The sequence below is a fragment of the Bubalus kerabau genome, chromosome 7 (genome assembly GCF_029407905.1).
Source record: "Bubalus kerabau isolate K-KA32 ecotype Philippines breed swamp buffalo chromosome 7, PCC_UOA_SB_1v2, whole genome shotgun sequence".
In the NCBI taxonomy this organism is placed as follows: domain Eukaryota; kingdom Metazoa; phylum Chordata; class Mammalia; order Artiodactyla; family Bovidae; genus Bubalus; species Bubalus kerabau.
The window spans coordinates 44799291-44823001 of record NC_073630.1 but is presented as its reverse complement, the minus strand read 5'-3'; the positions used below and the strand labels follow the sequence as shown (position 1 = coordinate 44823001).

At 38.9% G+C, this 23711-nt stretch overlaps 1 long non-coding RNA gene across 4 annotated transcripts; it reads right to left on the bottom strand.

Moving 5' to 3' along the window:
- Positions 1-689: 689 nt before the first annotated feature.
- Positions 690-22839, bottom strand: LOC129657188 (uncharacterized). 4 transcript variants are annotated; one of them, XR_008716592.1, is made up of 4 exons: positions 22491-22839; positions 18939-18998; positions 11567-11708; positions 690-964 (listed from the first exon to the last, which is right to left on the bottom strand). It is a non-coding gene; the product is annotated as an uncharacterized LOC129657188 (long non-coding RNA). The 4 variants fall into 4 exon arrangements; XR_008716591.1 differs by lacking the exons at positions 690-964; positions 11567-11708 and adding an exon at positions 5104-5536; XR_008716590.1 differs by lacking the exon at positions 690-964 and having other exon boundaries at positions 11439-11708.
- Positions 22840-23711: the final 872 nt, after the last annotated feature.

Genomic DNA, 23711 nt, shown 5'->3' with positions numbered 1-23711 from the left:
CAAGGGACTCTCAAGTGTATTTGCCACAGTTTGAAAGCATCAGTTATTCAACGATGGACATTCTTATAGTCCAGCTCACACATCCATACATGACTACTGGAAGAACCATAGCTTCGACTCTGTCGACCTTTGCCAGCAAAGTGATGTCTCTGCTTTTTAATACCCTGTCTAGGTTTGTAATAGCTTTCCTTCCAAGGAGCAAGTGTCTTTTAATTTTATCAAAACATAAGTAGTGATAAATTCAAATACAAAAATATAAGTAAGCAAGAGATAGTTCTCATAAGATGCCACAGAAAGAAAAAGTGCTGGGGTCCAGCCCATGTGGATCCAGGGAATTCAAAGGGGGGACAGCTTTGGCGATCAGGATATGATAGAATTAAAGATATAAAGAATGGTTGAATAAGGATAGCTCAGTGAGAAAATTTAGTGGAGAAAAGAGGCTGAATAACTTGGTTTACGTGGAAAGCCAATAAAATTTCAAGACAAGAAATTTGCGTCACCTAAGTAGGCCGTAGGCATCCTTCCATTCTCCCAAAGGAGAGGAGACACTAAGGCCTCCCCGGTCAGATCTTAGAAGCCCAGGCATAATTAGTAGGCTTGATGAGCCTCCATGCTCCAGATGGGAATTCAGCCAGAAAGTGAGAGAAAGAACGACATGAGGAGACCAGTCTTTCTAGGAACTGATCCCATTCTTTATTTTCCAGGGTCCGCTTTTATACACATAGATGTAATACAAAAGTCACGTGGGGTCAGAAGTCCTGACTTTTATCAAAATCAGGTGCTTCATACGGATGTATACAAAGGTCTTAGGGGTGTTACATCATCTTCTGGCCAGGGGGCCTGCTGACAATTTATGACCCTCTCCTTGTGACAGCAGTCAGTCAACCAGAACACTTATTTCTCCAGGAGTGATTATTCTTAAAACAGACACCACCTTCCGAAGGCACCAGATAAAGTTACATTCCTATAGGGTGAGGGTGCAGTGGGTTTTAATTAAGGAAAGAATCTGCTTAGCCTAAGGTCTAACGTGATTAATATCAAAGGTTAATACTTATTTCTTCTATATATTCATCAATGTGTATAAGGGCAGAGGATGTGGAGACTTAGCAGCAAACATTGACTCAACAAATGAAAAACCCTTCACCAATCAAATTTTTAATCAGCCCACTATACTACACTAATAATTTCCTATCTTTTCAAAAGAATCTGTTTTTAGAAGGTTTAAAGCATCTCGTGCCTCTCACGGTTGGGAGGCTGTGAACAATCACATGTGGCCGCACAAACCTGTCAGGCAGGCTAGAAAACCTTCAGAGGAGTTTGTAGATTGAAACACTCCTGTCATGCCCAGGAATTACTATTAACTGGAGCTGTAAGTTAACTCTTTTCCAGAGAGAGGTGGTGGGGCACAGCCCCCCGTAAAGTCAGAGGTGTAGGTGAGAGCACAAAGCCGTAAAGTAGGCAGACTCTGGTTTTGGGGGTAGATGCTCGAGAATTTCCAGGAGGACTCCTGAGGCTCAATCCCACTTCTGTGTATGCTGAGCCTCCTTCCTCCTGACCTTTGTCACAGGCGGAGTTCCTCACACTGGCTCCCGGCAAAAAAGAGCAGTGAAAAGGAGCTAGAAAAGTTTGACCAGTTGTGTGTGCTTCAAACTTTGAGGAAGAAACCCTTGGAAAAGAATGGGCCAACGATGGGAACAGAGAGGAGAGGCTGAAACTGTCCTCAGAATCGCAGGGCACAGTGAGATCCGACTGATGAACACACTTTCCTTCTGAGACTGTTGCCTCTGCTCTGGATCAAGTTAAACATCTATTAGTGCAGAATGGGAAAAGTGCTCCAGTTTCCAAGGTCCTGAACATGATCCATCCCAAAATAAGCAGCCTAGTGTCCTTGACCCAACAAAACTCTGTTTTCAGTGATGACTTTCCTGAAGAAAGACAGAGGATTATTCAGCACACAGCAACATGTGTGGTGCTGTGGACAGACTGAAGTTGTTTTGGGCTCAGAGTCTGCTTCAGGTGTCTGTGCATGTTTTCATTGTTTCACTTGATCTACCTACAGAATTTCAATTAGTTTCCATCCACAAAATACAAAATCGAATCCTTCTGAATACCCTGAACTCTTTCTAAGCTCCAGGCTGTGTTGCCAAAGTGACAGTTTGCATGGATCTAGGCCATATTTCAGAGAATCTGGTCTGACTAGAGAGCCTGGTCAAACTTGAAAGGATGATAGTGACAGTCTAGCTAAGCTTCTATTTTGTAGAAAGGTAATTCAGTCACAAAGTAATAAAATAACTAGTTCAAGCTTACATAATGAATTATTTCAGATAAAGCAGAATGAAGTTTTCCTATCTGCAAGACCCTGAACAATTTCTAGTATGCTTCAGTGCTTCTCTGTCAACTATTCAGTTATCACATCATGACTTTACCATTGGTTAAAACAACAAAACTCCCAAACGTTGAAATCAGCTGATGGTTGGAAAAAAATTTCTGTGTGGTTTTTGCTACTCCCCAGGAACTGTGGAGGACCTCACCGTGTTTCAAGATACTATAGCATTCCATGATGGTTAAGGACAGAACCGCTAACAAATAGGAGTTAACATTTGCAGAATTAAGTTCATAAAATAAAGCTACCTTTACAATGAAGAAACACCTGTAAATTATTTAGAAATTTTTGACATTTTGAGCTCTCTGCTTCCCAGATTCAAATTTTAGGTTTTTAATTGTTTCACCAAAAGTCCACATGGCCACCAAAAGTACATTAGAAGGCAAGAGACTGGATTTTGACTACATGAATATGGAAATCTCATCTTCACAGTGAGGTGTTCATAGTACCTACCTCCTTGAGTTCTTATAAAGATCATTCAAGGTAACAATTGTAAGGTGGCTGACGTGATGTTCTAGACATGGTATGAAATCTACAAATGTTAACCACTGACAATAATTAACAGATAGTCCTGCAAGGAGGTTTCAATATATAAGAGCGGAGATTAGACTTGATGATGAATAAGATCTTTTCTGTTTCTGACTTTTTTTTTTTACTTTGATGGTCCTTCCTTTCATTAGGCCATTGGCACGTTAACTAAGCCTTTGTCTCCATCTCCAGCAAAATGCTACTTTTAAATACCTTCTTTCAAACCTAATTAATCAGTGGACCCTGGTCTGATTGCATTTCTTGCCTTGGTTTTAAAAGGTGCTCAGTCATTATTGAAAAGGAAAGAAACTAACCCAGCGGGAGTATGTATTGTATGCCATGATCATCAGTCACGTTATATGGTCTATCCGGCAGTCTATGAGGGGGGATAGTGTCATTGCGTTTTATAGATGAGGAATAAATCCTCAGAGATATTGACTCATCAAAAGACCCAGTCAAAGTGAGCATGCAATTTATTGTTCAAACCAGGACACTTTCCAGAGTAAAAAGGGGTCATTGTTATGAATTATTCTGGCAGGGAAACTTCCTGGCAGTTCAGTGGTTAAGACTTCACCTTCCAGTGCAGGGGATGTGGGTTTGATTCCAGGTCAGGGAGCTAAGATTCCACATGCCTCGCAGCCATTAAACCAAAACTTGAAAAACAAATAATTATTCTAGACCAATAGTTATAAATCAGAACTGTCCCAGATAAAGATCGGGGGCATATGGCCACTCTCCTTGTGGCCAAAAATAAGTTATGGGGCCAGATCCCAAACACAAGACATCCCCTAAATCCTGTGTTTAACTACAATGATGGGGGAAAAGATCTTCCCTGTTATGATTGTATTATGCTGGGCTGGCGGTTAGAACCCAAATACAAGTGAAAACTGGGATACTACTATGAGACCCTAGTAACCTGAAGAGGATACAGTGGTCAGGGCATCGATGTTCTCTGGAGCTTCTACAGAATCAAGAAAGCTGTTATATGCTGAATGTTGCTTGTGTCCCCCAAATACATATGTTGAAGCCCTGGTGCCCACTATAACGGTAGTTGGAGGTGGTGCTTTGGGGAGGTAATTAGGTTCGTATTAGATTGTGAGGGTAGGATCCTCATGGCGGGGTAAATGTCCTTATAAAAGAGGAGGAGACATGACACCTCTCCCTCTATCTTCCTGCAAGCACCACAAGCAAGTCATGTGAGCCGCAGGGAAAAGGTGAGTCTCCACAAGAAGCAGGCTTTCCAAAAGATACTCAAACTGTCTGCACTTTGGTCTTGGATTTCCTCACCTCCAGAACTGTCAGGAATTTATATTGATTAATCCATCCAGTCTATGGTATTTTGTTATGGCAGCACAAACTAAGACAAGACCAATTACTAAGGCATGACTATAAAGGCCTAGGGAGATCTTTAAAATTGAGGACAAGGCAACTGAAAGGCAAGTCTGAGAGACAGAGAGAGAGAAAGAGGTGGGGGGAGATACAGGTAACTAATGGGCACCTAAATATAAACCAGAGAATAAAGATAACTAGGGACTGTCCCTTCTCCCAGCAAGTAAGCTAACCCAACAGCAAAATTGAAAACTTATAAAAAGAAAGGACATATTCATACCTGATTTTGGTCAACTAAGTAATTCTGGGAAATGTATCACCAATAGATTGTATTTGCAAATGTAAAAATAAGAAAGGGATCAGTAATATTCATTGCATTTGCTTGGTCATTTGTACTTTCCCAACAGTTAATATTTGGTGAAGCCATAGGACATGCCAAGTACTGCTCTCCATGTTCTGTATATATCTACAGAATTCAACTGTTCTGTGAGGCAGGTTCTGCTTTGTTTTCCATTTTACAGACTAGGAAAGTGAGGTCTAGAGATGATGATTAACTTGTCTGAGACTTTTTCTTTTCCCTGCAGAGTGGGCAGATTGGTTTCCCACAGCTGATGAATCAAATAATCATAAAAAGAGTGACCTAAGGTGGCACTGGTGGTAAAGAACCCCTCTGCCAATGCAGGAGACATAAAAGGCACAGGTTTGATCCCTGGGTCAGGAAGTTCCCCTGGAGGAGGGCATGGCAACCCACTCCACTGTTCTTGCCTGGAGCATCCCCATGAACAGAGAAGCCTGGCAGGCTACAGTCCATAGGGTCACAAAGAGTCAGACACAACTGAAGCAACTTAGCAGGCACACACAAAGCAATACATTTATTCTCTTATATATAGTTCAGGAGATCAGACATCTAAGATGGCTTAGACGTCTGGCAGGGCTGTTTCCTTATGGAGGCTCCAGGAAGAATATGTTTCCTTGTCCTTTCTAGATTTTGGAGGCCACCTACAATCCTTGGCTCATGGTTTTCTTCTCCAACTTCAAAGCCAGTAGTAGCATAGCACCCTCCAATCTCTCTCGCTTTGGGTTTCTGTCGTCATGTCACCTGCTGCTGCTGCTGCTTCCATTGGGCCCACTGAATAATCCAGGATTATTATCCCATCTCATGATAAGTAATTTAGTCATACCTGTAAACTGCCTTTCACTGTGTAAAGTGACATATAGTATTCTGTCTTCCACAGCAGGGTCCATGCCTAAGTGTGGCTGCAGAAGATACTGCTGTAAACTACTGAACCATAGTACCTGAAAACATTTCAACATACATTTTATCTGAGTGTGTGCTATATGCCAAGAATTTGCCTCATGTTGGGCATATGATACTGCACAAAACATCTATGATCCTAACCTCATGTGCAGTACTGGTACTGACATATACATAATCACAAAGCGAAAACAGTGAACTCTGGAAACAAACAGGAAAGACAGAGAAGAAGAAAATTACAAATTAGAGTTCAAGGAGGACTTCTCTAAGGAAGTAGCATTTAAACAAAAACCCAAATGACGAAAAAAGTATATAGTGTGTTCATCCAATAGTTGACATGATTTTAAAAGGGTATTGATAGTGGTTCTGATAAGAGATTAAATCATGGGGTAGTTCCATCATTCTTTCTGTTTCTTCTCTTAATTTTCTAAATGATGAACTATTACTTTAAATTAGAAAAATGAAAGAAACAGTGTTTTATGAAAGAAGTGGTGTGTGTGTTGGCCTTGAAGATTGAATCTGTAGAAAGTTTCCTCAATCGGCTGTGGAATGGATGCCAGACCTGTTTCTGAAGTTTGTTCTAGAAGACAGTGTCTCTCGTTCAAATGCATTAAAGTTTTCTCTACAACCAGTACTTCCTTAGATTACAAATTCCTCTTATTACTCAGCATCATGCTACCATGTCAGAAAGTGCAAAGTCAACACTCTAAAATACAAAAATTGGAAAATACTTGGAATGTTCTAAATATTTAACCTTTTCAGATTATGCTCGTTAATTTAAAGCTTGCTTATATTTCGTGTATGGGAATGACACTGCCTTACTGGAACCCAGCTCTAGCCACTGCTATTGCTCTGAGAAACATCCTAGTCTATATTTAGAACAATTGACTGGGTATAAAAAGGAAACAGGCTCTTTCATCAATGTTTGATCTGATAGATGCCTCCAAATGCCAGTCAGTTCTCCACTGAATGTTACCATGGGCAACGGTTTTAAGAACTTTATATGAATAAAAGAGAACAGGCTAAAAAATACTGAACATTTGTCTGTGTGGCTTTGTCCATTTTATTCATATGGCTGTCTAGACTTAGATCTTAACATTTTGATGATTTATTGCTCGGAGCCCTTATGCATTCTCCCCTGGTGTACTGAAATGCATACCTAATTGGGCTCCCTCTCTGTTCCTCCTTAACCCATCCCAGTCTTTTCAACCCACTGCTGCCAAAGTAATCTGCCAAATAATGCTCTCACCACACCCCTCCCTGCTCAAGAAACCAACATAATGCTATCTATAAGTATTTACTATGTGACAGGCATTCAGCAAGGGCTGGAAAGTTTTCCTTTTACAAATCTAGTTGGAAAAAAGAAACATTTGAACAATGAGTTCTAATACAGGGTTGGATGACATCAGTGTCAACTGGTCTAAGAAACCAGCTTCTAGAGCACAGAGGAATAAAGAATTAATTATTTAAGAGCCCAAGCTCTAGCTAAATAAAGTACCTCTGAAGAGCCTTTGTTTCTGGTTTCAGTCTTTCTAGATTTAGCTCATTCTCTGCATTCATGAACTTTCATCTCTGCCCTTTTTATTTAACAAGCTACTAGACTTCTCCATTAGGACTTTTTAGAAAGGCAAGTTTATAAAATCCACATGATTCCAGTAAAAATAGTAATGGGAATATATTAACTCATTTAGAAATACTTCTAAACTTTTGGAAACTATCTAAAAGTAAAGCTTCAGGTGAGGCTTAATCTACCAGTTACGATGTTATCACACCTGAGTCCTGATTTCCTTCTTTTCTATGCCTTCCAGTCTGATTTATTCTATAACCAGTTTGCCTTCCTGGCTATTCTAGGTTTAGTCTCAAGTAGCAGCAAGAGGGCTTAGTTAGGACCTCACCTATTACTGTCATCTGCAAAAAAGCAAACAATTCCCTAAAAGGCTAACACAGTTCCTGAACCTTATTTTCATTGACTTGAGTTGAGCCATACCCTGCTTCATGAATCAGTTATTGTCTCTGGAACATTATATCAACTGTCCTAACTTAATTTGGACCCATACCTAGAGTTGATGGTGGTGTCATCTACTAGCTGATAGTGAAAATTGGGGAAGAGTGCTTACTTAAAGGGAGAACTTCTTACTGTTTTACCAAAAGAAGAATGAATATACTGGACAGTAAGAAGTGAATGAATGAATTAAAAACCAGATAAATAATTAATAACTTGTTTTAGCCTCATCATTCTTGGACAGTATTTTGCCATAATATCTTCTTAGGCAGTTGAAAGAATCTCCAACTCAAGCATTGTTTGAACTTAGAAAGTCTGTCAAATATTGTGTTTTTTTCCACAAAACCTTTTGAGTTTATTGCATAACATTTTACATCAAACAAACATTCAGTAAGTTTTTATCATTACTTATTCCAAAAATTTCCACTTCACCATTCTGTTTTGTTTTTTCTTGAAAGTCACCAGTATTCTAATTTTAAAACCAAAGTTTTTCCCTTGTCTTTTCATGGCTTTACTTCTTTTAAGCTCACTTCTTTTCAGCACTGAATAACAATCCATTGGATGGATATACCATAATATGTTTATCCACACATGTGCTGAAGGACATCTTAGTTGCTTCCAAGTTCTGACAATTATGAATAAAGCAGCTATAAACATCTAGGTGCAGGTTTTCATATACACATAAAATTTTCAGTCCCTTTAGGTAAATACAAAGGAACATGATTGCTGACATATAGAAACAGTAAGTTTAATTTTGCAAGAAACTACTGGACAGTTTTGCAAAGTGGTTGTGCCCTTTTGCATTCCTACCAGCAGTGAATAAAAATTCCCATTGTTCTACATTCACCAGCATTTGCTGGTGTCAATCCAACTACAATTTTTGAAACCAATTTATCATGTCAATGAAAAAAATGCTTCCAGGACTGCTACTGCTACTGCTAAGTCGCTTCAGTCGTGTCTGACTCTGTGCGACCCCAGAGAGGGCAGCCCACCAGGCTCCCCCGTCCCTGGGACTCTCCAGGCAAGAACACTGGAGTGGGCTGCCATTTCCTTCTCCAAAGCATGAAAGTGAAAAGTGAAAGGGAAGTCACTCAGTTGTGTCCGATTCCCAGCGACCCCATGGACTGCAGCCCACCAGGCTCCTCCATCCATGGGATTTTCCAAGCAAGAGTACTGGAGTGGGATGCCATTGCCTTCTCCGGGCAGGACACCTAAAAACACTGTCAAGATATGCAATGGCCATCTCTGGAATTTGAACTCTTGATTTGGGTACTTCAAACATTAACCTCTCTAGGGTGTAAATCAGAGTTAGCTTTCACATATATATATGAGATATTTTATTGAGATATTTAAAAATCAATTATAAAAAATATAGCAGAAACCCTAAATTTTCAGTGAGAAAAACATTGACAGAGTACACAGATTTTATCCCAGATTCTATGGAGTCTAATCCATGGCTCTCAAGACATCTGTGAATTCTTCATAGTTGTATGAGACATTGCAGTGTGTGTGCCTTTTTCTAAGCAGATAGTTCACAAATTTCCTCAGTTTCCTAGAAGTGTCAATGCCCTATTAAAGAACAAGTTTTTCAATATGGATATAAAAACTGAGACACTTTTCTTCGTTAATGCATTCATTCATATGAGCAATATGCATTGCGTGCCTTCTACATGCTGCGCGTTACTCTGAAACCTAGGGAGACAGCAGTGAACGAGTTGAACAAATTCCCCATCATCATGGAGTGAAGGATATAGGTAATCAAGATTAAGCTGACTGTACATGGCATACATAATTTCACTTACTGAAAATTCCACCCATCACACAGTCTATATAAAGTTGTAGTAGCCAGAAGCTACTTTAGATACACTGAGTAAACATTAAATGATTTTGTATTATGCAATTCTGGATCATTCCACAACCTTTATTATTTATTAATCCTAATAATCCTTTATTATTTATTAATTTATTTTTCCTCTGAAGGGCTAGGCTCAGGCACACAAATTTCCAAGTCAATCATTTACCAAGTCTAGCTCAATGATCTCTCATTATGAAACATGAATTTTAAATGTGCATTTTAAAAGTTGGGTTGTAATTAGGTTATTGGTCTGCTACAAAAGCTTTATTGTTTAATGATCACTTCTTAAATCCAGGTCAGACTCCTTCTGACCTTGATGTGTGCACACTTAGTGCTCACAACTTTCCTGTGCATACACACCTCCAACCACCGCAGCACTAAGCACCATGAAGGCTTCCCTAAAGTTGTTCTTGGTAGTCTCACTATGTGTCTTTGGAAATAAGCTGACTGATAAGTGATAGCAGCCTGTGTAATTATTATTGAGCATTTATTGTGGTTCTGGAACTGGGTTGAGCACTTTCCAATTATGAATGGCAGATCATGCAACACAATACTAAGAGTGTGGGTTTTGAATGTCAGCTCTGGAACCTATTTAGCTGTGAGACTTTGGCAAGTTATTTAAATTCTACACCTCAGTTTTCTGGAATATTGAATACGATACAATAAACTCACTTCATAGGTTGTAGGGAGGAGTATATAAGGTAATGTATCTTCTTGCGCAGCCTGATGTGCAGAAATCACTCAGTGAATGTTGATCATTAATATTATCATTAAAATTCATAACAGGTATTCAAAATAGTTATTATTATCTGTATTTCTGTATGAGATTTACCAGAAGGGTAGATACTATCTATTCTTTTGTTAGATAGTCTGCATCTCACTTCATTATGTCAGAAATTATGACGATTCCTTGGAACCTTCTCCAGGAAGTCTTTAATTGATTCCCCCTTTTAAATATCATTTTTCTTATTTGTTCTTGATCCTAGGATATTAAATAGGGATATTTAATAGGGATATTAATAATAAAGTCCATAAAAATGGACTTTATCTTCTTAAATTGGATAGTTTTGGAAACAATGATTTTAGAGAGGAAAAAAAGCAAGGCATAGGGTATAAGGACTTGGTTTTGAACACTGATTATCAGCTGTGTGACATGGAGCAAATTATTCAACCTCTCTGGTCCTCAATTTTCTAGTCTCTAAAATGGGAACAATAATACTTTTCTTCTGGGTTGTTGATGAAAATTTAATACTCTGGAATAGAAAGAGCACCTAATAACAGTGCCTGGCATGTAGGCAGGGTCTAGAGGCAGAATAAATTTCTCCTCTTCACTCTCTCCAGGAAGACAGATTTACTCTACTTTGTATTCTTCACAGAAGTTAGCACACTCTGTTACAAATATGCAGTGCTTAGAAAGTATTGAGTCAAATTAAATTGCTGCTACATCCAGTGATAACAAATGGCCATATAAACAGCAAGGACACATTGCAGTATAAATCTATTAGCTGCATTTGTGGCTGCTATAGTATTATTTTTATTATGAATTAATAACTACATATTAGAATTATACCCGGGGTTATCTCTTAAATCACTTACAAACAGCTAGTGTGAATAATTAATCTTGTGAATTCTTCACCATTGTGAAGTGATTTCTCACTAGTCTGTATTCCTCATACTTTGGAGATACCCTGGTCATAGACTTTAACCCTTGAGTTATAATTGTTACTTTATTTTCCTCATTTCCTACTAAATGGAATCCCCTCAAGGAGAGACTCCCCTCTTGTTCATCTTCTACTCCTAGTCTCTGACATAGGACCTTGCCTGCAGAAATGTGCCAAGCATTAGGCCTTGGTCCTCCAAGAACTGAGGAGATGGAAGATCATGGTGACTTGTAATGACCAGAGTGTGTGTGGAGTTCAGGTGATCAGAGGAGGAGCATCCCCTCCCCACCAACAGATGTAAGGAGCCCCCTACAGATGTAAGGAGCCCAGAGAGGCTTTCTGATGAATTGATGCATGCACTGAATTTCAAAAGATAAAGGAGAAGAAAGTGTTACTAAGAAAAGAACACTCATTAGGTTGCATCAATGAATGTGTCTTTTAGTTAAATCTCAAAGAAATGTAGATGATAGCATCAGCTATTGAATTTAACCATAAAAAAGCTCACATTTTTCATGACAACAAAGATACCCCACTTGCTAATTGAAGTACATACCTTAATTGAAAAAAAATACACCAAGGGAATGAAGATGCTTTATAAGCCAGGCTTTTATAAATCAGATCCTTTTAAACAACTCCGAGAAGCTCTTTTGTTTCAAGCTCATCCTTGAAATGATCAAAGAGGTCTCCCTGAAGATCTCCAAAAACATGTCAAAGTGAAGATAATACATTCTGTTATCACTTCAGTTAATTTGTGAATGTGAGTAATTAGATAAATTGGCTGTCAATATGTGCTTATAAGATTAAGCACTATCACACTTCTGTAGATAAGGGCCACCAGAGCACACTGCATGGCTATCAGTGCATATTATTCTCACTGATATTTGGATGCTGGTGCTCTTGGGACTCATAATACAAGGTTACAAGATAATCACTATCAATCTTTTCAAAAAGTCTGCCCAGGACATTTGCTGAAAATTAGCCCTGGAGCACTGGAAAGACTATGTATATGCATCGCCTCCTGCTTGACTGTCCCAAGAGCTCAGTCTCAGTGTGTGAGAAAGGCTGATAACAAATGAGAAAGCAGCATGAAAAAAAGCAACAAGAGTAGACTGTGGAAAACAGAGCCTGGCATAGGATTTTAATTTTTAAGGTAGATTTCATATCAAAATGTTTGCAGGGCATTCAAGTTTAAATGACTAAAAGATAAATTTGTCCACAATGGTAAAGATTTATGTCTTAGCTTCCAGATATGTCGATACAATGCTGTATCTCTTTGCATATATAGATGGAAAAATGGGCTATGTTCATACAACACAAGTAATTGAACTTGTAGATATTATCTATACTCATCGGGTAACAGAAATTTATAAAAAAATCTTTGTATAAATAGCACAACGAAACAAGCATGAACCAGGGACAGAGTTAGATGGGAAGAGGAAGGGTACAGCTGGGACTTTTGCAGGAGATGACATCTGAACTGTGATTCACGATTTTATTGGGCACATACTATGTAATATCACAAATCTAAGGAGAGATTGAGTTAGTTGTTGAAAGTATTAACTATTCTCATCAAGTAAATATTTCTGCCAGCCTGGCACAGTGCTAAATATTTTAAATATTTTCTCCTCCTGGCTGTAAGTTGGGTACGCATCAGTATTCTCATTTTCCAGATGGAAAAACTGAGACACACACAGAGGATAAGTCAGTTGTACCCAGCCATAAGTTGCAGGGTCTGGATTCAAATCTGAATCTTGGTAAATGCAGCATCTGGGTTGTAAGGCACCCTGTACAGGAACATTAGACTGTTCCTGAAGAAAAAGAAGATGTAACCTGGATAAAGCAAAGATTTCTTGGAAGAGTGGTGCTAGGACTGACCCCTGGAAAATGGATAGAGGGCAGGTTTCCAGAAGATGATGGTGGGAAACTTTTTGTGGAGAGGTGAGCACATGAAAGACATGATTTGCTCTCAGGTCTCCCTCTGATTCTCTGATGGTTTAGAATCATGGTAGTTTGATCTTGCTGATTCTTCTGGACTTTTGTTGTACTGGATGTCATTTCAGCACTCCAGTCCAGAGGTTGAAAAGTACACCTACTCTATTCCATGTATTCTAGGATAATATGTGATGCATTCAGATCCATGGTTGAAGCAACTAAGAAATGATTTTGACCTGATTCTGACTGTGACAAGAACCAAAGCCAGTGTAAATATAATATTGTTGTCCTAAGTAGCCTTTTTTATTTCCTAATCACCATTGATGGAATTTTAATACGCCAGATATGTTGTATATTTGTTTATATACCATACATGTATCTTTGCTTTACACATAGAAAGGATAAATCTTTTCACCATGAACCAGTTTTCTTTCCCTTGGGACTGTGTACAGCCCCAATGACAGTGATGAGCTTACGTTATGCCACACTCTCTATTTTCCTCTGTTGTAAAAGGAAAATGGGGAATTGTGGAAACAGACTTTGGAACCAAACTAGCTTCTAAGATAAGTTACCTAACCTGACTGCCTGCAAGTTTATTCTGTTAAAGAAATGGTGATAATAATATATACCTCAGGAATCTTATTAACAGATAACCTAAAAGCAAAGACATAATAGGAACTTAGAGAATATGACTTTCTCCTGTTTTTGTGGTGTAGTTTCTTTCAAACTCAGCCTTGATAGTTTGTTTTTCATTTTCCCATTTGCTCCCTTGTCTGAGAAGATAGAAGGAAGGAGGCAGAGTAACCACAGAAAAGATTGAATACACGATAAAATAGCAATACATCATGTTGGGAAAACTTATGGAATGGGTATACTGCCTGGGTTGTCTAATGAGTCAGCATCCTCTATCCTTTGTCTACACGGATAAAGGAAGTATCCAAGTCTTTATCTTGGGGGTAGATGCCAACCAGAAGTGGACTCTCACTTTTATCAGTCCTGGGTGGAAGAGATCTTCAATGCCCAGTGGAGGAGAAGAGGACAGTATTTGGAGAGACTCTAGGATCAGGCTAACTCTACTATTTATGCTCTGACCTAGACAAGTATTTAACCCATCTGAGCTGTTTCCTCATCTGTATACTGGATTTAAAACAAACATACATTAGAGGCTTATTTTGAAAATTAAATCAATGTCTGTATAAATGTCTAGCACATTGTATCCAATGTAAGTTACTCTTTAAGCAGCTTTATTTTCTGAAATGTCACAGAGTACAATTATTCCATCAGATCAGATCAGTCGCTCAGTCATGTCCGACTCTTTGCGACCCTATGAATCACAGCACACCAGGCCTCACTGTCCATCACCAACTCCCGGAGTTCACTCAGACTCAAGTCCATCGAGTCAGTGATGCCATCCAGCCATCTCATCCTCTGTCGTCCCCTTCTCCTCTTGCCCCCAATCCCTCCCAGCATCAGAGTCTTTTCCAATGAGTCAACTCTTCACATGAGGTGGCCAAAGTACTGGAGTTTCAGCTTTAGCATCATTCAAAACATGCATACTTTGCATAGCAGAAAATGTGAGGGTATAATAACTTATATTTTGGGAGTATTTGATAATTGTTAAATATTTTCACATTCCTATTCTGCAAGACCACTGGTGAAATAGGTAGGAATGACATTATTATCTGTGTGTGTGTGTGTGTGTGTGTGTGTGTGTGTTAGTCGCTCAGTTGTATCTGACTCTGTGACCCCATAAACTGTAGCCCACTAGGCTCCTCTGTTCCCGTTATTATCCATACAAGAATACTGGAATGGGTAGCCATTCCCTTCTCCAGGGAATCTTCCCCACCCAGGATCAAACCTGGGTCTACCTACATAGCAGGCAGATTGTTTCCTGCTGAGCCACTAGGGAAGCCCATTATTATCCTTATTTTATATAAAAGTCAGAAAACTCAGATATCACATGACCAACCCAAGGTCACATAGCAATAGATTGTATAGCTGGAATTCAAATCCAATTTCTCTGATTCTAAATCTACAGCTCAACTCCACAATTGCTTAATATTGTTTATAAATCCTCACTTTTCAAGCATAACATCTACTGAATTTTTAAGGTTCTTAAAAATATGTAAGTAGGATTCATTTTGTTTCAATTTTGTTAACTTTCCATTGGTAAAGTTTCAATTTTGTACATTTTATTTTGCTGTACCTAATTTTCATTGAGATCTCTTTGCTGCTGCTGCTGCTAAGTCGCTTCAGTCGTGTCTGACTCTGTGCAACCCCATAGACGGCAGCCCACCAGGCTCCCCTGTCCCTGGGATTCTCCAGGCAAAAATACTGGATTGGTTGCCGAGATCTCTTTAGGTCTTTGAATAATGCTTGAAATTCGGTTTAATTCTACATTGAACAAAGGATTGAAGAAAATGGTATTTTTTTTCTATCAGCTTAAGGTGGTAGGCTGCAGTCCATGGGGTCGCTAAGAGTCAGACATGACTGAGCGACTTCACTTTCACTTTTCACTTTCATGCATTGGAGAAAGAAATGGCAACCCACTCCAGTGTTCTTGCCTGGAGAATCCCAGGGACAGGGGAGCCTGGTGGGCTGCCGTCTGTGGGGTCGCACAGAGTTGGACATGACTGAAGTGACTTAGCAGCAGTAGCAGCAAGGCGGAAAGATTGAAAATTTTAGCCTTTTTGGCAGGTACTTGGAAAGAATACTGAAAGAAACTTTTTATAATAATACAAAGTTTTGCACATAAGATGCAATATTGGGCAATAATGATAAAATTGATTTTTTTGTTGTTTTTATAACCTAAGTTATTAGATGAAGCCTACCTCTAGCCATTTTTCTGCAAATGCCATTTTAAAATAATTTTACTTTAAAGGATAATGCTAATAGGAATATAACCAGTAATTATATAGAGTGTCTTCATTTTTATGCCTAGATTTCTGCAAATAATAGACTTTTAGCTTTTTGATAGCATTCAGAGCTTATTTTAAATCTGCATATTAATTCTCTAGATTATTTTGATGGTAAAAAACCTCAGAAAGAGGGGATGCAGATCAGAATACTAAATTACAAAAGCACAACCCCGCCTTCCATATTGGATTCGGCACTTTAATAAGAACAGCAGCTAAGTACAAAACTTCCCAGAAATAGTTAGAGCACTAAAAGAAAAAAAGGGCAATGATTCTTTATGAGTCCACAATCTCTAGCAGACAGTTAGTCTACTTAAGATAACTCTCCCATTATTCACGAGTCTTTGAGGGCACCACAATATAGGTTCCTTTATTAATAGCTCCCCTGTCATCCATTATTTAGGCTTCACTCCATATTAAATCACCAATGTGTCAGTCTCCTAAAGCAACACACCTCAGCGTTTTTAAATAACCACTTGACAGGAAGTTGTCAGAGGAAGAGCTCCTTTCAACTAGTTCAGCATTTGAGCATGAGCACTGCTCCATTTAGAGATAAAAACATAAAATAGATGAAACATTAATTATTAAAGGTTGTTTAATTAGAAAAATCTTGTGCTTAAAATTTGATTTACAAATAATGGGATTGCATTTATTTGGTGGAAAATTCAATTCAATTAGCTATCATGAACCTAAATATAATTTAGAGAAATTTTGTCAAGTATCTGCTATATTCTCAACACTGTATAAAATACTGATAGAGATATAAAGGAAATACACACATTTCTTCCTTTCAAAATCTTATATTCCTATTGAGGAGCTACACACATATATATATATCCTAGAGAATAATTTTAAAAGTCTTCTAAGTAACAAGATAGGTGCTAAGGATTTGCATTATTAAAAGATAATTAAAAATAGTGCATTCAATATGCACGGTAATTGGAGAAGGTATTAGAAAGAGATCCCACAAGAAAGAAGATAAGCAGAAGAGAAGAAGGAGACTGTCAAGGACCAGAAAAAGATACGAATCAAAGCACAAGACCAGAGGCTGAGCAAGGCATGAACATGGGGCAGAAAGTCGGGGGAAGACTCCAAGGAAACATGGTTTGATATGAAAGTAAAAGAACCAGATAGGAGAAGAGATTATTTTATAACTATCTTGGAAAGACCTTATAGGTAACGGAAATTACTGTATGTACTCAAGACTGAGGGACTAACTAGTCTGGTGGCATTAAGTCTATGGCTAAAAGTGATGAGAAGAAAGAAGGGAATCTGAGAAGCTGTAATAAATCAGAAATTTGGAGAAGTCTAGGCATCCGGAATGGAGGACAAAATAAGAATAATAAAGGAGGATGCAATTCATGAATTGCATGTTTTTAAATGATCTATTTTAATTGATAGGAAGTAAATACAGTTTTTAAAAATGGAATAGCTAACATTGAAATAGTCTCTTCCCCTGAACACTTCCTGTCATATAGTTACTTAGGAGTTACATTACTTTAGGAAAATGTTACAGTGATGATTTAATGTGAAATGAGGCAGAAAATAGTGAACAACATCAGAGATATTAACAAAGGACATATATTTTTTTGATGTCACCACTGCCTGGGAAGTTAGCCTAGTTTAGAAATTTGCCCCAAATTGCTATCTGCGGGCTTCCTAGGTGGCGCTAGTGGTAAAGAACATGCCTGGCAATGCAGGAGACATAAGATATGCAGGTTTCATCCCTGAGTCAGGAAGATCTCCTGCAGGAGGGCATGGCAATCCACTCCAGTATTCTTGCCTGGAGAATCCCATAGACAGTGTAGACTGGTGGGCTATTGTCCATAGGATTGCAAAGAATCAGACACAACTGAAGTGACTCAGCACGCTCGCACACAAATTACTATCTAGGATGTTAGCTAGCCAAAGATTACTTGATGATTTGTGATTTCTTACTATAGATCTGTATGTATCTTCCCTGGTAGCTCAGTTGGTAAAAAATACGCCTGCAATGCAGGAGACTCTGGTTCAATTTCTGGGTCAGGAAGATTCCCGGAAAAGGGATAGGCTACCCACTTCAGTATTCTTGGGCTTCCCTGGTGACTCAGCTGGTAAAGAATCCACCTGTAATGCAGGAGATCTGGGTTCGATTCCTGAGTTGGGAAGATACCCTGGAGAAGGGAAAGGCTACCCACTCCAGTCTTCTGGCCTGGAGAATTACATAGACTGTATAGTCAATGGGATCACAAAGAGTTGGAACAGAACTGAGTGCCTTTCACTTTCACTTCCCTTTCAGGTCTATATATTTTTGCTGCTGTTCAGTCGCTAAGTCATGTCTGACTCTTTGTGACACCATGGACTGTAGCATGCTAGGCTTCCCTGTCCTTCACTATTTCCCAGAGTTTGCTCTGTGTATATATTAATTTTTTAGCATACTGATAATGAATATTTATTTGGGAAAAATTAACAAAGTTTCAAAAGAAATGAGAAATCCTGAAATCCCACCATCCATTAATAGTGTTAGCATTTTGAAGTATTTTGTTCTTCTAGATCCTCAAGTTATATAATTACTTGTTATAAAGAAGCATTTCTAAGGATAATCTTCCTTCTACCATCTCTCCCTTCCCTGGCTTATTTTAACTCTTGTTTTCTCTGCATTTTTTGATTTTTAAATACACTTATTCCAACACATCATAACCTCTAAAAATAAAATCATAACATTTCAGTTAGTTCCACAGTATAAAAACATAGAGAATTCCCTACTTTCTACAACAATTCAAGAGATGCTTATAGACACAGCCACACAATCTGGCTAACCAGGAATATGTCTAATTTACAGAGTCTGGGAAAGCAAGTGTTGTCTGAGAAAGAGTCACTCAGGTTGCAATGGGCTGCCAAAACCCATGCCCACTTGACATGTTTAGGAGATAAATGGGAAATGTAGCAACAACAAAATGAACCAGGTCGAAAGGAACAGTGAGTACAATATTAAAGTGCAGAGCTGAACAGCATTGGAAGGAACCCAGAATGGTTAAGGGTGCAGCTTTCCCAAATGGGTGCAGCTTTCCCAAATGGATAGCCCTCAATCTGACTTACCAACTGTGTCATGAGGTTGAGCATGTTATTTAGCCTCTCTAAGGATCAGTTTTCTCTTCTCTAAAATGTAAATAAAAACATAGACTTCAGAAATTTGTTTTCAAGAGTAAATCAGATAATTTATATACAGTACCTATCACAACATCATCCTTCATTTATATCAGAACAGTAGTGCCATGTTAATGCATGACAACCCTTAAAACAATAAAGCAACAGAGATTCTGAGAACATAAGAGACTTGCTCAAGGTCACGTAATGCATCAGTGCAAAAATGAGACTTGAATCAAGGCCTGGTTCTCAGTCCAGGATCCTCCCAGTTTAGCAAGAAACCATTCCATTCCCAGTAGATGGATTTTGCAGGAAAACAGTCAATCTCCTTATGCCATTCCCCCAAATCAATGAACTGTGAGTATCTAACTCCCAACCAGGACCCCTCTCTATAATGTACTCAAAACTATTTAAAGGAGAAATAAACAAACAAACCACTTCTCAACACATTCTGTTTGACTCTTGGGAGGGGTCATAGCTACTTAGTCTGACTAATTTGAACTCAAATCTTTTCATTATCACAGTATTCAGAAATAATTTATTATCCTGACATTACATAAAAGAAGTAAGTGCAAAACAAACATTCAAACTGCTGTTTTAAAATATGTCAGTGGAATGGATCAGAGCTCCCATTCTTTACTTTTCATTGCAATGACCTGTTTGGTTCCTGTGCCTGAGTGAAGCTTATCTAGATGCCACAGGAAGCAAAGGTTATCTTTAATACAATGGAAAAGGGCAAATGAATGTTAACATTTAATTAAAGACACAGGAAAAGAATGGCAAAGTGTATGTCGACAGTGGAAAGAAGGGTGTATTGGTGCTTTAAGAAAGTTGGGTGAGCACAAAAGGGCAAAATATATATATATAAACAGTTGAATTATCGGCTCTTGGTGTCAGGGAAGTTGTATTACAGCTATTTGTCCTCAGGAGAGAGCACACGGAGGAAGAGGCCATTCAGTGCAGCGGTAACTGGAAGGGCTCTGACATCAGATCTAGCTGGCCTTGAGAAGCAGCTCAGGGACTGGTCATCACCCGGGTTTGGGAAGCAGACTGCCTGGCTTCAAACACAACTACGTACAGTTTACTAAAAGCATGCCTTCAGACAAGTCACTGGGCCTCTGTATCTTTCCTCCGGTAAAAGGGGAATGATGCTAGTAACTTTTCATATAGTAGTTAGGAAGATGGAGCAAAGGAGTTACTATTTGTGAAACACATGGTAAGTGTTGTTTAACTATTTGTTAACTACAGTCCTGCCTCCCAGAGGAACCACTTATTTGCTACACTCCTAATAGAAGTTACTTAGCCTCTTAAGCCTTATCTGAGAAATGGGTCTAAACATGGAACTGCTTTACAAAATTGTGAAAGTTAAATAGGATGATGCAGGCAAAGCATTTGGCAGTTGGATAAATCTTGTTCTCTGGGTCCGCCTTGCTCTATCTTGTTCTCTGGGTCCGCCTCAGGACTTTCTGTATTAATGTGTGTAAAAGAGCAAAAAGATAGAAAGACACTGATAAAATACTTTATGTACATGTAGCACAGAGTCATTCATGCTCAAACTTAGGAAGTGTCCTCAGAAAAGAATCACATGGGCATCTACTAAGACGTACAAGATATGTCAAATTAGACTCAGAAAATTGTGAAAAAATGAAGTTCAATTTAGTAGTTACCCAACATAGTAATATACTCTTTGCATCCTTGACCGATAGTCATTAGCATTTCATTGAAACTTCCAACAATCCACAATTAAGTCTTTCTTGGAGTAAATATATTCTTTTTTCTCTTATATTCCTGTGGAACTTTTAAGAATAGATGTCACATTAAGTAGATCACTTTTAAAATAGGTAATACTACTAAAAATCCCACTTACTGTGGTTGTTCTTGAGCCTGTCTCTATTGCTGCTGCCGCTGCCGCTAAGTCACTTCAGTCGTGTTCAACTCTGTGCGACCCCATAGACGGCAGCCCACCAGGCTCCCCCGTCTCTGGGATTCTCCAGGCAAGAACACTGGAGTGGGTTGCCATTTCCTTCTCCAATGCATAAAAGTGAAAAGTGAAAGTGAAGTCACTCAGTCGTGTCCGACTCAGCAATCCCATGGACTGCAGCCCACCAGGCTCCTCCATCCATGGGATTTTCCAGGCAAGAGTACTGGAGTGGGGTGCCATTGCCTTCTCCATTACTGAATTGTAAGTCAGTAATAGGTAAAGAATCACTAACTTACTCATATTTGAATCTCCCAATTCCATGTGGAGTATATCTATGCTCCTAGTAGATGCTCGGTAAGTATTTATTGAGCAAATGAATTAAATGATTAACGATCTCCTAAATGATAAGCTACATTTCCTTCCTGAGAATGTAGCTTATTTTAAATAAAACATCCCCTCCCTTCAATCTTTCCTTCTATTTGCATATAAATTATTATATCTTAAATTTTAAAATCTAAAGAGATCTGTTTTCAATTCCTGGCTCAGAGTTGAACTTAGATTGTTTTTAAATACTTGACATTTTAATTTAATGGACCTCTAAAGAAAGTAAAAATTGTCTAGTCATTTTACATATTGGGAATCCAAAACCAATCTTCAGCACAATCTGGTTTTAAGGCTGGGTCTGCTTGACTTAATTAATATCACATTACTTCCACTGCCCCATTCTGCAAGCCCTTTACAATTTACAGAGCTCTTTCTGGGCTGTGCTGCATGGCTTGTAGGATTTTAGTTCCCTGACCAGAAATTGAACCCAGGCCATGACAATGAAAGCACCAAGTCCTAACCACCAGACAGACAGAGAATTACCTAGAAAGCTCCTTTAAGTTACAAAAGACAGAGTTTTTTGATCATTAAATATTTATTGTAAGAATAAGTATCATGTTGTCATGTTTTATAGAGAGAAACAAAGGCTCAAAGAGGCCCAGGGACATCCTGTATCAGGAGAATGATAAAGTTGAAAGAGAATCCAGGTCCTCAGATTCAATTCACTTCTTTTTTTCCTTCCAGTGAACCAACTAAGAAAAGGTACATAACAATGGAGATACCTTAAAAAATGGGAAGAATGAAATGCATCCTAACCAAGTGAGTGGTGATAGTCAGAGTCAAAAGGATTTTCTATGGTCTCCTCTTATCAAACAGCAACTGGACCATTCCGAGAATTAGAATAACTGAACTTTGCAAAGGAAACTAACTCAAGGATGAGCACAAAGCAAGTTTCCCCTTCACTTAATTCATGAGAAAAATAACATCTTCCTCTATCTAGCGGGTGTTAGGGGTGAAGAATAGGAAAAAGAACCACATATTGCAGGAAATTGAACTTTGGATAATTTTTCCTACCAAAAACTGAAATCTATCTTAGAAAATTTATATTAGTACACCATTTTTTCATCTACTATCTTCATCTCACTTGCATTATTAAAATATAGAAAAATTATTTTGGAAATTCAGAAGGAAGATATATGAGGTTGGTTCGTGGATAGACTATCTGACATAAGGTTCTTAGAGGAAGCATGATTACTTACCTTTCTTCCTGTAGAAGTAGGGCCCGCTCCCCACAGAGTGAGAGCCAGCAGGGGTGTGGACAGGGCAGCAGTCTGCCTTGCAGAGGCAGGAGCTCTCGGGCTGGTACTCAGGTTCAGCAAGCTGGAGAAGTGTGTCTACCCAGGCAGAAAAAAAATCACAACATTCTTAATGAGGCATTGCAACTTGGCTGTTCTCAGTTGGAATCACAGTAGAGTAAGCTGAAGTTGTCTTGTAGATGGTGAATAATTAGCAACTCCAAAGAGAAAAATAAAAATGATGATTATAGCTCTTTCTTCGATTCTTGGAATGATCCCACTTAGCGCGATGCTCCTCTTTCCTGCCAACAATCCAGTCAAAATCCACTTTCTGAAGACTCATGGGTACTAGGATTTTGAGAGGTTTATTATGAATCTATTCCAGCCACGCCCCTACCCACAGGGCTAAGGAGACCTGACCACTTGTACTCCGTGCTCTGCCTTTTTATTCCACATCCTAAGTACCCAGGGTCCCAGCATCTCTTACCCAAGTGGCTCAAGTCAGCTTTCAGGGCCTGCAGTAACCACTTTCCCAAGTCTAACTTCTGATTGGTGGACTGCACACAAGTATGTGTAATTCTAGCCTCAAAGAATAGCCAAGTGTGGTTTGCAAAGGGTACGGAGTGAGCTTGCACATACCACCTGGAGTGTCCCTGCCTATGCACACAAGGCTCCTTATTGCGCAGAATTGAGAAAGCAGTGAGAACAGAGTATAGGTCATCCTCCGACAGCTTCAGTGTACCTTCTTGTCATGGTTCACAAAGGTAAAGAGTGGGCCCAGCAGCTTCTTGAGTTGTTGCCCTTTTGTTTTCTATTTAGTGACGTAGCAGCAGGGCACGTACTTGGCTCACTATATTTATCAGCAAATGCATAGAAATCTGTTAAAATCCTGGAGCATGAACGAATATGATAGAAGCAGCAATGTAAACCAGTGGGAAGAGCAGTGGTTGAATGAGACATATCTAGCACCAGACCCTGACCGGACACTTCTTAGATTTGGGAACTTGTACAAATAACTGAACCTCTCTAAAATCATGCCTCCAAAATAAGGCTTAAATTCTTACCTGCCTTGCAGAATTATAGTGGAAGGGTATAGATGTGAGTCACATGCACAAAAGGCAAGGGAGAAAGGGAGTGATACACCCAACTGAATGCAGAGTTCCAGAGAGTAGCAAGGAGAGATCA